The sequence below is a fragment of the Sinohyriopsis cumingii genome, chromosome 3 (genome assembly GCF_028554795.1).
Source record: "Sinohyriopsis cumingii isolate HCF-2022 chromosome 3, ASM2855479v2, whole genome shotgun sequence".
Lineage (NCBI taxonomy): Eukaryota > Metazoa > Mollusca > Bivalvia > Unionida > Unionidae > Sinohyriopsis > Sinohyriopsis cumingii.
Genome location: NC_142963.1, coordinates 107,170,821 through 107,186,972, shown reverse-complemented (window position 1 = coordinate 107,186,972; position 16,152 = coordinate 107,170,821). Strand labels below are relative to the sequence as shown.

Sequence of the window (16,152 nt, the reverse complement as noted above, 5' to 3'; positions counted from 1 at the left end):
GATTGGTAAGACCGAAACTTAAGTGCGGTTTCTGTGGACTGTTTCATGAACGAAGCAAAGAAAAATGTCCAGCCTGGGGAAAGAGATGTAACAACTGTGGTGTAAAGAACCATTTCAAATCATGCTGCAAGAAAGTGCAAACAGTTGACCAAAATGACAAGCCCGAAGAAGCTACAGAAGAAGAATTCTGGCTTAACTACATTGACAGTTCGATCAATTCAAAGGCAAAAGCCAAAATGATTGTACATGACTGTGATGTAACATTTCACATTGACACTGGGGCCCAGGTAAATACAATCCAACAGAGATTTGTCCGAAAATCTCAGAGAATACAGAAAGTGTCACATCTCAGAATGTGGAACAAGTCAACAGCGAAATCCTTAGGGGAGGCAACTCTGACAGTGACAAACCCAGTGAACAATGAAACTTATAACGTCACTTTTGTAATTGTGCCAAATGAGCTAGATTGCTTGCTAGGTTTGAAAGCGGTTCAAGAACTGAAACTGGTCACAATTAACACCGATAATTTTATCGGAAGCGTCAAACGCCACCTCGGAGATCTTGGTGAAGTGAACCTCAGACTCACAGATGATGCAAAACCCAGGGCATTGCCAGCTCGCAACATACCGCTGGCAGTGAGAACTGAGGTGAAAGAACAAATTGACCTACTGACAGAACGCGGCATTTTAATACCAGTTACAGAACCAACTGAATGGGTTAGCCAGATAGCAATTACAAAGAAGAGCAATGGATCGTGGAGGTTATGTTTAGATCCTCAACCGCTGAACAAAGTGTTAGTGAGAGAACGATATAGACTTCCAACTTTTGATGACGTAGTTCCAGGATTACATAATGCCAAAGTATTCACGAAACTCGATGTGCAAGAAGCATATTGGCATATTAGACTTGATGAAAAATCCAGTCTACTTACTACTATGATAACACCGTTTGGAAGATACAGATGGGCTCGACTACCGTTCGGACTGAATGTATCCAGTGAAATATTTCAGCGGAAACTGAATGAAGCTCTTAGCGACCTTGAAGGCATATTTACAATTGCGGATGATATTATCATCGTTGGTTGTGGTGATAATGAAATAGCAGCTCAGAAAGACAATGATGAAAAGCTGGCAAAGCTTTACAAACGCTGTGAAGAGAGGCACATTGTTTTGAATGAAGGAAAGAAGGATATGGGCCCTGAAATCACTTTCCATGGACACAGAATCACGCCACAAGGTATCAAGCCAGATAACGATAAAATCAAAGCTGTTCTTGAAATGAATGCTCCGACGGACGTTACTGAAATCAAACGATTTTGTGGATTGGTACAGTATATGGCTAAATTTGTGCCAAATCTGTCTGAGACTCTTGAACCATTGAGAAACCTGACTAGAAAGAACACACCGTGGAAATGGACAAAACAATGCACGGAAGCTTTTGAAAGAGTGAAACAACTGTTAAAGCAAACAGATGTGTTAGCAATCTACGATCCAAATAAGGACTTGGTACTACAAGTTGATAGTAGTAAAGATGGCCTAGGAGCTGCTCTGCTGCAAGATGGACACCCACTTGAGTTTGCATCAAGATCTTTGAAACCAGCTGAAAGGAACTGGGCACAAATAGAAAAAGAAGCGCTTGCAGTATTGTATGGGCTAGAGAGGTTCGATCAGTACACATATGGTCGCCCAGTGATTGTTGAAAACGACCATAAACCTCTGGAAACCATCCTGAAGAAACCACTCAGTCAAGCACCAAAGCGGCTACAAGACATTCTAATGAAGATGTTTAGATACAATGTTACGTTTCGGTACGTCAAAGGATCTGAATTAATCATTGCGGACACACTAAGTCGTGCTTATAGTTTGTCAGATGACACTGAACTGACTAGGCTGAAAGTATGTGAGGTCGAAATGTTTGATAAAATTCCGGATGCGCGAATTACAGAAATCAGGAGAGAAACTGCCAAAGACACAACTTGTCAGTTGTTGATTGACCGTATTATAGAAGGATGGCCCAAAAACAAAAATGACCTAAAGCCTGAAGTGAGACCTTATTTCTCTATCAGAGACACACTGAGCTTTTATGACGGTATAATACTGAAAGGGGAAGCTGTTTTAATTCCAAAAGCTTGGAGAGGACAAATTAAAGAACGTTTACATAGTGCCCACCTTGGCTTTGACAGTATGGTTAGGAGAGCACGAGGAACCGTTTTCTGGCTGGGAATGAATCAAGAAATAAGACAATTAGCAGACAATTGTGAACACTGCATGGAGAGAAAGCCAAAACTCCACAAAGAGCCCCTGCGGCAACATGATGACGGCAACTACCCATGGGAGAAAATTGGGTTAGACTTGTTTGAAATACAGGGTAGAAACTATTTGCTGGCGATTGATTATTACTCAAATTTTATAGACGTTGATTTACTCACCACAACATCATCAAGTCAAGTTATTATCAAACTCAAGAAGCAGTTTGCGCAATTTGGAATACCTAGAATAATCATCAGCGATGATTATTTACGTCTGACGAATTCAGTCAGTTCACGAAACAGTGGGGCATTCAACATCACGTGACTTCTCCTCATCACCCAAAGTCAAATGGCAAAGCCGAAGCCGGTGTGAAGATTATAAAAGGCATGATGGTTAAATGCCTGAACTCTAGGACTGATCAGTACGAAGCACTGCTAGAACTAAGGAATACTCCAAGACAGGACACTGGTCTAAGTCCGGCCCAAATGATGTTTGGGAGAGAAACAAGATCAATGCTACCTTTGGTTCAAAAGAAGTCGCCCAGAAACAAGAAGCGAGATGCTAGGAAGGACTGTATCAAGAAAAGTTATGACCGCAGTGCTAGAATTAAACTAAAACTTGAAAACAGTCAGCCTGTATATTTCCGACACAAACCAGATAAACCCTGGAGAAAAGGTGTTATTACAGAATCAAACGACCGAAACTGTATTGTAACTTCAACGGATGGTGTTCAATACAAGAGAAATAGTGAACACATAAGACCGACATCAATCCCAATACAAATCCGCGATAAATCACCGGAAAGAACAACTGTACAGGAGCAAACGGCTGACACGCATGTAAAGGAACCTGATCAGAGGCGTCCCGTACCAGAGTCGACATGCCTGGAATCAGCGACTACACCAGTTATAAGACCCAGGCGCGAAGTGAAGACGCCAACCTATCTCAAAGACTATGTGAGGTTTTGAGTCAGTTTTATGCAGTTGTGAGGGACATAATAATCCCCTGTAGTGATCTAGAAATGTTTTCAAGTGTTACAGTTATTGTTAGCTAAATTAGTTGAATTTATTTGCATTGCATTTTGATGACTGCATAGTATAAAATCCTGTCTTCTTTAAATCATTTTCAGTTAAAGTCTAGTCAATAATTTTTATCTAAGTCAAAAATCCAAAGCCAGTACTTTTTGTAACTGTAAATTTTATAACCTGTTAACTTGTTCATAAATTGATGTTTTGTTTAGATCTCAATTAGTTTCGTTAGAGAAAAAGGGATGTTGATATGATCTAAGAAAGACAACTGTTACTCTCTATTCTGTAGTGGTCTTGAAGGAGTTACCTTGGTGTGTGTGTTGATTAAACACGTGACTTGTGTGTTTTCGTCTACGAGCTATTCTTTTGAAGATATCACCACTTATGATGATACAAGCATGCTATCAACACTAAGCTGAAAAAATAAAAACAAAAACAACACAAACGCTTATTCCCAGTGAAGACTTGAGTATGAACTATTTCGTTTGTTATCCAACCTTTTATCGGCCACTATTATCCGCTTAGCCAAGCACAATTCCTAAACAGACAATTTATAGTTTACCTAAAATAGCCGCCAACACTTTAACTTGTTAACCCCTGGGGCTTCGTTTATGCGTCAGGAAGTAGTACCCTACTTCCGAGCTCTGTAGCACCAAGGTCATTTAAGATAAACCAAAGTGGGTGGTATTACAGAAAAGTGGACAGATGTGGCTCTACAATGATACCAAATAAGCTGGACTTTCTACTTACATCAAAAAATACGAAGGGAAAAACGTATTTTTTTAGACCCGATTGTTTTTACACCAAATATTTGCCGGTCGTCGGAATCGGATTTTGTGTCTGGATTTTAGACATTTGGCAAAAGAACTGGTCTGAACTGCACACAGACAGGCGAACCTTTGCAAAAAGGTAGGAAAATTGTCCTTCTGCATATGCGCGAGCGAAATAGCCAACACGACTAGGCATCAGGCTAAACGAAAATCGCTTGGAAGCAGATTTATTTGGGTGTATTCAGAAGTATGTATTCACAACTATGTCTTGATAGTAGACTATTGCTCGTTTGATGCATCACAACTAACAACGACAGGTTTCTGAACATCGAAGTATTTAAACATAGGTTCTTTGCTTAGAATCTGTTTGATCTCTTCAAATGCATGTTTCTGTGCAACTTCCCATACAAATTCAGTGTCACTTTTCAAAAGCGATCTGACTGGCTCTGTCACTGTACACATATTTGGGATAAATTTTGCCAGGTGGTGGACTGTACCAAGTAACCTTTCAATTCCTTTCATGTCCGTCGGAGCGGGCATTTCTGTGATTGCCATTACTTTTTCTGGGTCGGGTTTAATACCTGATGATGTCAAAACGTGTCCCACGTAGTACACTTCTGTTAGTCCAAATTAGCATTTTTCCAAATTCAGTGTCAGGTTCATTTCCTGGCATCTCTTTAAAACATTTTTCAGTTTTCCATCATGATCTTCCTTTGATGTTCCCCAAACAATTAAGTCATCTATATCAGTCTCCCGCCCAGGCAGGTCCTCGAAACACTGTTTCATACGTTTCTGGACACTTCTTGAGCAGATTTAATACCAAATGACACTCTCAGGTAGCAGTATCTACCAAATGGGATGTTAAATGTTGTCAATACCTGGCTTTCCTCATCCAGGGGTATTTGCCAGTAACCATGATTGACATCTAGTTTGGAGAAACCCTTAGCTTCATCCATCCTTGTGGTTATATCCTCAATTATAGAAAGCTGATAATGCTCTCGCTTGATACCTTGATTCAAATTTCTCGGATCTAAACAAATTCGTAGTTTTCCAGACTTGGATTTTTCAACAACTACTAATGACCTGACCAATTCAGTTGGTTCATCTACTTTCCGTATTACATTTTTCCATTCCATCTCTTCCAAAGCTGATTTAAGAGTTTCTCGTAAAGCTGTAGGAACCTTCCGTGGTGGACTGATAACAGGTTTCACATTTGTATTCAATTGTAATATGATATGTTTGTTTCAGGCATCCTAAACCTTTGAACACACTGGGAAATTGTTTCACGATACGATTGTCCTTATTCCTGTGAACATTGCAAACAACTTGTATTAATTACAAATCTTGAGACGCTTTGAATCCAAGAATAGGCGGTTTGTTTGTTTTTGTGATATAAAAATCAAGTTCTTGATTAATGCAATTTAATTTGGATTTGCCTATGACACTTAATTTTTCACCCGAGTAGCTTGTGAGACAGGTCTTGGTTGGTTTTACTTCAACATTGTCAATGTTCACAGTTTCAAAACTGATTTCGAATGATGTTTACTTGCGAGCCAGTATCACTTTTAAATTTGACATCAATACCATGAAGAGTCAGAGTGACGTAGCATTCTTTGTCATGATTTCAGTGTTTGCCTTTGTCACTGTTCCTACAAAAGATGTGTCTTCCTCTTCACTTGAGTATTCTTGCATACTATGCACCCGTTTTGTCTTGCAGCATTTCAGAAAATGGTCCTGTTTTCGACCCCTGTAGCAAGTTTTTCCATAGACTGGGCACCTACCATTTGCATGTAATATGCCACATTTACCACAGTTGAATAATCTGGAGTCTGATTTCATGTATGTCGTTTACGCTTTCGTTGGTTGTGCCATTTTCTTTTCTTTTTTCTTCATTTTCACACCATGAACCTCTGATGCAGCTGTTTAATTTTGCATACTTTGAAGCACCGCTCCGTTGGCCTAGTGGTTAGAGCGTCCGCATTGGATGCGGGAGGTCTTGGGTTCGATCCCCGGCCGAGTCATACCAACCAAAGACTTACAAAAATGGTACTAACAGCTGCTTCGCTTGGCGATAAGCATTAAGAGGCTAGTGTTATGACTGATCGGCCTGGTGTCAGAATAATGTGACTGGATGGGACATCATGCTACATGTCTGCGGCATGATGCCCCAGTGCTAGACATCAATTTAAGCTGTCACACTGCATACATCGTAGCAATATGACTGAAAAATTGTTAAAGCTACGTTAAAAAAATCCAAACTAAACCATACTTTGAATCTGCTTTTTGGATTCTTCGTCCTCTCTGCAGATAGCCAGTGCTTTTTGTAATGTCACTTGATCTTCTCGTAAAAGTCTTTCATTTACTTTTCAGAATTCGTCCCACAATTATATCTCTAATCAGTTCATCGTGTAGATTTTCAAATTTGCAGTTCTTTGCAATCAATTTAAGTTCAGTTACATATTGGTCTATGGTTTCATTCCTTTGTTGGTTCCTTGTATTGAATCTATGCCTTTCTACTGTAATGTTCTGCTTCGGATTGCAATAATCCTCAAACTTTTTGATCAGTGATTAAATTTTTTTCAGCTTTATTGACCTCAGATGTAAATGTGTTGTAAATGTCTCTACCATCCTGACCAATAATATATAGAAAAGCACTGAATTTTTCTTTGTCTACTTCATCTGCAAGCGCAACATCTAAGTAAAACTGCATAGTCTGCTTCCATCTCCTCCAAGTTTCTGCTAGATAGTGGGAATTAAAGTCCATAGCAGGTAGCTGATTGAGTTCTTTCATGATTTCACAATTAACTCATAAACTTGTGCATCCAAATTTTAGTATTATTATGGAGATATATTTCTTAATGGTATAAATCCAACTTATTCCAAAATTTTCTCTTCTGACACCATGTTATGTTTTGCTAAATAACACAAAACATGGTTTGGTCTAACTACTTTAATGGCTAGATTACAACTGACTGAAACAGTGAAAACACATGCACACTAGTTTCTCACGCTAATGTTATCATAAGACGTATAGGCCATATTGGGTTACAACTGAGTGAGAACTTGGAGCTGACCCTAGGTGACCTGTAACTGTCAGAACATTTGTAGCAACAGAATGTTAATAGCGTATATTACCACAGTCCCCAAAATGTTTTATACTCGCATTTCAGGCGAAAATGACAAGACTCTCCAGGAGATAGTGAATTAAATTAATAGACAATGCAAAAGATATTAATCGGAGTACTGAATGTTGGCGTGAACATTACGTGGAGTATGTGAGAACAATCCAACAATGAATGGGTATATAATGGCAAAGCCATGGTCTATGTGTATATATGTATGATTTCTAAATTGGGGCTATACGTGATCACAAGAGATTCATTCTATTTGCATTCGCATCTCTGAAAAAAAAAATTGTTTCTTATATGCTTCATACACATTTTATGCATGACGTTCTCTTTTGAAGGGTCTTAATATCATATATATATATATATATATATATATATATATATATATATATATATATATATATATAACTTATTAACTTTCTACCATAAAAATATTTAAATAATTTGTTTGATTGACCTTGACTGTCCTTAAAATTAAGAATATTTTAAAAGTATTGGACAAATCTACAATTTTAAAAGAGGCTACTTGTTTTTTTTACGCAGGGATAAAGAGACTTTTGTGCCAGAGGTGTGACCCACCTGAATATGTTTGATCATTGTTTATAATTTTAATTGAAGAAAGAAAAATAGAAGGAAAAAAGAAAAAAGGACAGCTATGATGGACCATCTTGCCTGATTCTGACGATTGATAGGCGCGTATCCAGCAAATAAACATGCTTCGTCGCCTCAAAACTTTTTTCCGGTCTGCCCATTCGTACAGCATCTCTCTCTCTCTCTCTCTCTCTCTCTCTCTCTCTCTCTCTCACACACACACACACACATACACACACACACACACACACACACGAACACGTACATGAATGGTCACGAGCATTATATTGGTACAAATCAGCTTCAGCAAACAGTGTAATGATAAACATTAATGAGCTAAACAGCGGCACTTAAGAAGTTAGTTGAAATAGTACTATTTAAAACCTTTGTTATTCATTATCATAAATTCTATGGGCATCTAATACAACCAATATCAGGGGTTGACCATTCTAATCTTGAATAACCGTATGCATTTTGTGGGTAAAATGGTTCAGCAAGCCTCGAACATAGCAGGTAACAATGCACATCGCTGTTGCAGCACGACAGCCTTATTCACGTCATGACAGGTTAACTTCGCGTGGCAGTTTATGACGTCGTGTCCTTATGTTAATAAATCCACTAAGTAACACATGTATGGTAACTCTTCCCAAGTGCTTGTTGTGAACTACTACTAAATAATAAGATACTAATTTTATTTAACACCTTTAAAAGCGATGTCTGTATCTTAAATGATAAGAACAACACTTTTTAGACAGAGCAGGTCATCGTCATCTATTTTTCAGATTGCAGATACACTGTTGCTTCACAGTGCCAGGGCTGATGTCGGTTGCACACATCTTAGGAATATTTAAATAATGTCTTATGCTGGAATTTTCTATATAGGTTACTTCGACATAAACCTGCAGGTTACAAGAAATAAGATGGGCAACGAAAGGACCAAATAAAATGATAGATAAACGTCTACTCCATTGGTCCAGATGTTTGGAACTGATTGCATTTTAGCAGTGGAAATAGAGATTTCATTATTTTTACATGACAGCAGCAGGGAAGTTCTACAGACCAGACGGTTCCGCCAAAATAAAGCCTCCTACGAGAACTTTCTCCGTAGAAGCCTCAGATTTCAAAAATAAGCCTTCCCACGAAAATTAATTTGCGTAAATTCGTCACCGATTGCAATTTTTGTGTGCAAAATCAATGATTCTGGACAACGATTTTTAGGGGGGGGGGGAATTTATTCTGGTGTCGACGAAGTTTGCAAAGATTTGGCTGCGAGTCTCATGAATAAATTTGATCGAGACCGATTCGATATCTACTACGCGGATCGTGAAGATTAATCGTGATGAAACCATGCGGTGTTGCCTGGGCGCGGCTGAAGAAATTTTTGAATTTGTTTATATCCATATCGCCGTTGCACCAAGTCTGATGAATATTTCTCAGCGTGTGAGTATCGACGCCACTGAAAACTGATAAGATGTTACAATTGTCCCTAATTACTTTTGGAATTTGCGTATATCGCTGCGTCACGTAAATCACATCGGTGTTCTTGTATCGGCCACGCGAGAATATCCTAGCCGGATTAGTTTGCTTATCCAGCATAACATCATCGAAAACAACAAGATTATTAACATCGCCATCTAAATTTTCCACGGATGGGGTTTCATTGATGTCTGTGATGAATTCGATTGTGCCTTCGTCGGTATTGTCGCTAAATTCCTTTAGCACTTGATAACATCGCTGATCATCAACGGATGGCGCAACCAAATACAACTTATCCCATTTTAACCATCGCATTATCAAATTTAACAACAACTGCGTCTTTCCAGAACCAGACGGGCCAATAATTATCATCCTAATCGAATTTGGTAACACCGCGTTGTGTTTTATTTGCTCGCGTCGCTTCATGGCGGAAAAATCAATTACATTCATGTTACTAGAATACATGGATCTATATTGTGTTAAGTGTCGCACGCGCACAGCTACGATAAATCCAACCGAAATCGTCACACGCAATAACAGGAACGCAATTGCAGGAGAATGCGAAGTTTGTAAGACACGCAAGTTTAAATTTGTAAAAAAAAAAATAGAAGAACCGGAGGAGACATTACCGCCTCCATGAAAAATCTACCTGGGTTGCCCTGGGCGAAATATCCCGGAGAAAAGCATCTGCCAGGATACAATTACTGCGGACCCGGCACAAGGCTCGATATAAGACTCAACGATAATAATCAACCAAATCCCGGCGAGGATCCAGTAAACGCCATCGATAACGCGTGTTACTATCACGATCTTGCGTATCGTAGCGGGGATTTACAACAAAGACATCTCGCTGATATTAGGCTAATTCATGCAATAGACGCGATTCCTGACAAAAGTTTCAAAGAAAAATTGGCAACTTGGTTGATAAAAGGCGCAATGAAAGGTAAATTAGTATTCGGTGCTGGTAAATAATAATGGAGCAGATATATTATTCTCCGCGAGGATTCTGGCGAAGAAAATCAGCAATTGCCAAACTCGCTAAAGCCGCTAAAGTAAAACAATCCGTTGCTGAATCGTGGCTATCGAAACAGGCAGTCTGGCAAATATATCTCCCTCCACCTAAGAAAATACCGTACGCGAGTTTCACCGTCAGTGTCCCTAATGAAGTCCATCAGGCTGATTTAATGTTTCTTCCTTACGATACCGTCGACGGAGTCACATATAAATACGTGTTAACGGTTGTTGATATCGCAAGCAGATACAAGGAAGCCGAGCCGTTATCGAATAAAACAGCAACGGAGATCGCTAAGGCGTTTAGCGAAATTTATTCACGATCTCCATTAACATGGCCGAAGCTTCTCCAGGTTGATCCAGGTCGAGAATTTCTTGGCGCGGTTACTTCACTGATGAAAAAGAATAATGTTAAAATCCGTCGCGGTATTGTAGGTGTTCATCACAATCAAGCTATCGTCGAAAGATTCAATAAAACGCTTGCAGAACGATTATTCGGATACCAGTACGCGCGTGAATTTATTCAAGATAATCGATCTCATGATTGGGTATCGAGGTTGCCTCATGTGATTAACGCACTAAATAACGAGACAACGAGAACAATAGCAATGAAACCTGCAATTGCAATTACAAAACCAAATATACCCCTAAAGCGAGATTCCACAATTCCGCCTGTGCTAGGTAGCGTCACGGTCAGGTATTTATATAAAGAAGGCGAGGCCGAAGGAGGAAGAAAAAGAGCAACTGATCCAAACTGGAGCGTTACAACACATAAAATATCCGCCGTAACAAGATCATCGGGAAGACCGGCAATTTATTTCCTAGATTTGCTAGCGCCACAACGCGGATTTACCAAAGAAGAATTACAAATAATACCGAAAGATACTCAACTACCGCCAGCGTCATTAATGTGAAACCGAATTCTACCTAACTGAGATAATTTTCTTACTCTTGACACGGCCAGATACACTAAATTTGACCAGGAAATTCTATCATCGACAATCCAAACTTGTCCATCGACGGTTAATCCCTGCGATGAATGTATCGTTGTTGCATATCCTAGTTTCCATGGCGATCTTTCTGCGTTTATCGCGTCATTAACAAGATTAATATCAACAAGAATAATATCGTTCAGTACCAAGATCTTTTCCTCTCCGCAGGGTAAAGTAACACTGATATTTTGTTTCCTGGTATCAGCGGGCCTGTAACACAACGGCACCTGCAATGTTGGAAATTTCTCGCAATGCAGCTTGAATAATATTTCCTGAATAACATCACGAACAATTTTCCTACTAGCAACAATCAGATGATCGGGACGCCACAAATTTAGAAAAATATCCATCGGAGTCTCGTCGATTATTCTTCTCATCACATCGCATTGAATTTTATTCGGTTGTAATCGAATTATTTTCTTAAATTCAGTCAGTAAAATATCATCGGATCTATAATCAGCGTCGATTTCCTCATAATAGTCAACGAAGTTCCTGAGCCATTCGTGAGGAGATTCACCATCAATCGGATCAGGCTGGCCATGATCTCCGCACATTATCACGGCGGTATTTTTCTCCTCCAGCCAGATCAGGAAAGATTTTAATACAACTAAATTTACTGTGCAAATTTCATCAAATATTATAATTCTGTTGATATATTTATTTCCCATGCGAGCCGAATCCCATAATCCACCGCTGTATTTGAAATAACTGTGATAAGTACTAGAATCAACGCCGCGTTGCCTTATTTCTCGCGCTAATCTGTGAGTTGGAGTCAACACTATCATATCAGATTTCGCAAATAAATTTATCGCTCGCGTTGTTTTACCGCTACCACCAGGACCATTTAGGTAAACAAATTTGTTACGTGAAATCGGGTCAAATGCGGATGCAGCCGTTGATATTTCCTCGCATTTATCTCGATGAAATTTATCGCAATCTTCGACATCGGCGTCCTCACAGTAATCTAGGATATCCTCGTTTTTTATCCTCCAAGTGCCCCAAGAGCCATCGGAGATTAAATTCTCCAGCCTATACTGATATTTCTTATCGATATAAAACGAGTCCGTTGCGACCCTTACCGCGATATCAGAAAATTTATTTATCATCGACAGTAAATTTATACTCACATAAGCGAGCATCGATGATCTCAAATGCGTATACTGCGCTGATTCTCCATCGAGATAGCTAATTACGGTACCCAACTTTACTCCGTCAATGATAATATTTTCTCTGTTGCAGAATATTCCTCGCGACACTGTATCGGCGATAATAAAGTCCATCTCGGCATCGTTGATAAACAATCTAGCGTGTCGGTGTTTATGATCAACGGATCCTCCTTGAGTAAATTTGCCAATTATTTTTCTTCCAATATCTTTCGCGTTTTCACAATCCGTCGGCAACCACACTTCAGTTTGTTTTCTATACGATATAATCGCCTCGCTAACCGTCAACGATATTAACATTGACGAATCCAGCATATACCTCAACAACACAATAGGGACCCATCTGCGTTGAGATAAATGCCGACCAAACCAAATATAACAAATTTTATGTAAATTTTCAGCAAACTCAAATGAAGTTACATAAGCGAATCCGGTCATGACAAAATCGGGTAACGGTCCGTTAATTGCAACTCTCGTCATCTCACTGGTGGGATGACCAAATTTAGCAAAATAATCCGCACAATCGCCGTATCCTAGGAAACTTCCAGGATAGCACGCGCTCATATCAACGGAGATCATATCTTCGAAATAATATTTGGTATTCCACAATCCGCCATGGCCGTATTCGATACAGCTAAGTTGAATATCAGTGAGAAATTCGTTCCTTGTAGGTTTCCACGAATTTCTTTCTCTGGCAGCGTGAGCAGCAACAGACGGAACCGTAAAACAATTTGTCAGTAACTGATCAGGATTTGACGAATATTTCACCGCGATATTTTTCATAGATTCATGCAATTTTTCATCTCGGTAAATATCTCCTCGCGGCAAGATAAACTGATCATATTTTTCTTCACTCGAGAATAACCAAACTGATATCGGATCAGATGCGGCTAATATTTTGATATATCGGAACATAGCATCAGCGCCTTCCACGGGATAAAATTTAACAGCACGATTTCGCGGGAATATCATTACCGACTGCGACCACGCATGTGAATTATGATCAACAATTTCGATTGGTACTCCTCGAGATCTATACGGCGACGAATATAATATTTCTCCCGATAGCGTTTTCACCGTGATAGGAAATTTAAGTTTCTTGCTCAACACAGCAACATCGTCAATCGATGCGCCATCAACAACAGTCTTCGCCCACGCGTTAATTTTATCCAACCTCAATTGTGTCAGACCAGATCCACGACGAGCGTTTTTCATGTGCTCGATAACACGCTCAGCCACGCAGTTTATCATCGGTGATTCTTTCATCGCAGGTAGATTTTTCATGTCCGGGTTATTATTCAGCCGATAAATTCCATAAACAACAGCACTAGAAGGATATGCCCTAGCATAATAAGGACCGTCAATTCCCAATAATAATCCTGGCTTCGAATTTTTATCAAGAACAACATTTTTCTTACCGCCACGCACTGGATCTCGTTTATCGCGAATAATCCAAGTGTCGTCAGGCATTTGTGCGATGAATTTTATTCCAAAGATAAATCGCTCCTCGGAATGCGAGTTTTTTATATGCTCGATTATCTTCTTGGCCCGTTCCAGATTCATCGTAGCATCAACAGCGTTAGTTTTCCATGTCGACCAAACATGAATCCCCCCATCATCGAAAAATTCTTTTTTGGCACGATCAACCTCAGGTATAATATATTCTGCCTCATCAAGATCAAATGTATCCATTATTATATTTTAGACAAATATTTAAATTATAATATGCAGTGCAAATGGATACCAATCGGATCAACAAAATCATGCGACAAATCCTGCAGAGGCGATTATTGTGGCGCTCACATATATGCGATTCGACGAGGCAGTAAAGGACCACAGCGGTGCTTAGTTTGTCAAGTTGGCACTCGAGGAAAGACTCGATTGTGTTTATCCTGCGGAGGAAAGAATTATCGGGAATTGCTCAGATATTACAAAAAAAGATCCTCGTCGGTGATAACATGCGAAGAGGATTACATTAATCGATTCAAGGCAAATTATGATTTAGACAGATAATTATTATATAATGGAAATGAAATCAACGATTCCTGCAATGAAAATCACACACGAGTTTAGATCTCATCCTACGATCAAGGGATACGAGTCATCATCAGATGGTATTGTCAGAAACATCAAAACAAAGAAAAATGTTGGTAATATTTGCAATTCTGGTTATTTGATATGTAACTTCAGTAATAGTGGGAGAAGAGGTATAAATTATCTTTCTCACAGATTTATATTCGAGTGTTTCCATGGACTCATCAAGAATAATTTGGTCATTGACCATATCGACGGAGATAAACTTAATAACAAATTATCTAACCTTCGAGCGATAACTCCGAGTGAAAATTGTATATATGGCAATACCGGCAAACATCCGAAATATGCCAAGGCCGTCAAATCGATAAATCAGGAAACGTGCGAGGAGATGATATTCGAATCAATGAGCGCCGCTGCAAAATATTATAATATTAATCCAGCATCGGTGCAACGAGTGGCAAAGGGAATAACTAGCGCAGCATTTTCCTACAAATTTGACGAGTGGATCGAATTTTCTTATATACCAATAATATTCGATTCGGAAAGCGACGAAGAATAATTGAATATTACAGAATTATATAATGGACGAAGAAAATATAAATAACATCATCGAAGCCATCGATGACCTGAAGAAAAAAATAAATCTTCCATCAGAGTTGGACACGAGTAAAATCCGATCCGAATTCGAAACAATCATTCAAGGAAAACTCGAATACAAATACACGCTACCATCCGAATACAAATTAATAAAAAAGATCCAAATCGCGATGTATCAATCGCTTGCAACAGTCAGCGATGATCAAATTGAGGATTTTGTTAAATTATCTACGCTGGTAGAAAAAGCTAGATTGATTTTATCCGACGAATATGAATCAAGAAAAATTACAAGCTCGCGCATCAGACAACTGAAAAAGCTTGTCGATGAGAACAAGGCCAAGGAAATATCCTCCTGAAGAAATTCCGCAAACAACAAAAAAAAAACAAAAATTAAAAAAATATATTAATTTTAAAAAATTTCCCTGGATTTTATTTATTTTTTTGGCCTGTTTTTCCATGGCGGATGGATTTACGATTTCACCAGCAGATTGATACTTATCGTTTCCCCGCGGATATCAAGCAAATTTCCTTTCTGATCCGTCAGTTTGAAATTTATCCTTGACAACAATCGATTATGACATCTTAGGTAAAACGGATTCACCGGCTCTTTTATTATCAAATAACCAGGAGAAGCGCTAGGTGAAAACGAATACAATATAAATCCCTGCTGTGCTTGATTTGACTCTGACGAATCAACATTGTAACTCCCCTCGACAACATCCGCGTGAAGATAAATCGCGATAACTTCTGTTATATTGACGATACCTGGCGAGATATGCCGCCCGCCTTTGGTCGGATCATTATCGTGTCTGAGTAACAGCGCTAATTGTTTTTTCTCTGCCCATGCGGCGTGTAATTTCGGAAATAACTCATCGATGGTATCAGTGACGGATTTTCTCATTTTATCAACGTCGTAACCGGGGAATTTGAAATTTGGTAATGTCTCCGTGGTTAATTTATGTAATGTCACAAATTTTTTCTTATTACCTGAGTTTTTGATCAATGTGTGGCCGTAGAAATTAAACCCAGCTGATATATCGTCGATGATAGCCCTAATGAACATACCGTGATAATATTCAAGATCGTTCGCGAGTCCATTTAAATATTTCA

The 16,152-nt window shown here is 39.1% G+C and overlaps 1 long non-coding RNA gene across 1 annotated transcript in view; it reads left to right on the top strand.

Moving 5' to 3' along the window:
- LOC149803494 (uncharacterized) overlaps positions 1-8,772 on the top strand; it is a 51,297-nt gene extending 42,525 nt beyond the window's left edge. Inside the window, exons 5-6 of the long non-coding RNA XR_016420225.1 lie at positions 7,719-7,917; positions 8,549-8,772. This is a non-coding gene — a long non-coding RNA (uncharacterized LOC149803494). The remainder of the gene's footprint in view (positions 1-7,718; positions 7,918-8,548) is intronic.
- The last annotated feature ends 7,380 nt before the right edge of the window (positions 8,773-16,152 follow it).